The following is a 1,742-nucleotide window of genomic DNA, read 5'->3' on the forward strand; positions in this document are numbered from 1 at the left end:
GTGTTCCTCGAAAAGAACGTAACCATCACTCCAGGGGTTTCCATTTGAGTTCTCGAAATATCTTCGTAATACATACGTGTTGTTCGAACTTACCGGTAACGAATCTTGCAACCTGCCTCCTATTGCTTCAGTGTCTTTCTTTAATCCTATCTGGTGCGGATCCCAAACACACGAGTAGTACTCAAGAAAGAGACGCACCAGCGTCCTACGTGTATGCGCCCTCCTTTACAGACGAACCATACTTTCCTAAAATTCTCCCAGTACGCCGAAGTAGACCATTCGCCTTGACTACTTCAATGCTTACATGATCGTTTCATTTCATATAGCTTTGCAGTGTTACGCCCAGATATTTAATCGACGTGACTGCGTCAGGCAGCATACTACTAATGCTGTATTCAAATTTGACAGATTTATTTTCCCTACTGGCAACGGCCTTGCCGCAGTGGATACACCGGTTCCCTTCAGATCACCGAAGTTAAGCGCTGTCGGGCTTGGCCGGCACTTGGATGGGTGACCATCCAGGCCGCCATGCATTGTTGCCATTTTTCGGGGTGCACTCAGCCTCGTGATGCCAACTGAGGAGCTACTCGACCGAATAGTAGCGTTTTCGGTCAAGAAAACCATCGTAGCGACATGGAGAGCGGTGTGCTGACCCCACGCCCCTCCTATCCGCATCCTCCTCTGAGGATGACATGGCGGTCGGATGGTTCCTGTGGTGTCACCGCCAGACACCACACTTGCTAGGTGGTAGCCTTTAAATCGGCTGCGGTCCGCTAGTATACGTCGGACCCGCGTGTCGCCACTATCGGTGATTGCATCTCAATCAGCTGCGCCTCTGTCGTCGCACGGGTTCTGCCGCTCCCCGTCTGCTTTCAGCGACGGTGCCGTCCGGTCAGCGCCCTGGGGACCCATCTGCTGACTCGCCTCATCCCCAGGTGTTACCGACGATGCCTTCCATTTTGCCCCATGGCGACGCGCCGCCGCCGCCTGTTCTCCCGCCGGCGACGCCCGCAGTGGACGCGTCGCTGCAACAGCCGGGCTCCTCCCTGGGTCACGCGCCGCCGATCGCTTCCCGTGACCAGCTGTCCTCCGACATGGAACTCTTGCCCGCTCCGGACCACATGGCGTCTTCGCCCGTCGGGTGCCCCGACCCGATGGAGGTCGACCCTTCGGCCCCTCCTGTCTCTCTACGGGCGCATACACCGCATGTTGGCGTGCACCCTGGAGTAGGTTTTCAGGCGTTTCCTAGCTCCCCTCGGACCGAATGGCAGGGTGCGGGTGGCACAGCCTCGCCTGTTGTTAGGCTCCCCACCTCGTCGCATACGTCAACATGGGGTCCTCTCCACGGCGGGCGGAAGCCTTATAACACAACCGTACGCCGATTTGCGGGGGAGGAATGTGGTGTCACCGCCAGACACCACACTTGCTTGGTGGTAGCCTTTAAATCGGCCGCGGTCCGTTAGTATACGTCGGACCCGCGTGTCGCCACTATCAGTGATTGCAGACCGAGCGCCGCCACACGGCAGGTTTAGAAGGACTTCCTAGCACTCGACTCAGATGTACACCCGACTTTGCTAGCGATGGTTCACTGACAAATACGCTCTCATTTGCCGAGACGATAGTTAGCATAGCCTTCAGCTACGTCATTTGCTACGACCTAGCAAGGCGCCATTACCAGTTACTATTGATGCTGTAAAACATGTACCGTCAAGAGCGATGTTCACCAATTATGGATTAAAGTT

At 55.7% G+C, this 1,742-nt stretch overlaps 1 pseudogene; it reads left to right on the top strand.

Annotated features, from left to right (window-relative positions):
- Positions 1-424: 424 nt before the first annotated feature.
- On the top strand, positions 425-542 carry LOC124546320 (annotated as a pseudogene).
- Positions 543-1,742: the final 1,200 nt, after the last annotated feature.

This window comes from Schistocerca americana, chromosome 8 (genome assembly GCF_021461395.2).
Source record: "Schistocerca americana isolate TAMUIC-IGC-003095 chromosome 8, iqSchAmer2.1, whole genome shotgun sequence".
NCBI classification, from domain to species: domain Eukaryota; kingdom Metazoa; phylum Arthropoda; class Insecta; order Orthoptera; family Acrididae; genus Schistocerca; species Schistocerca americana.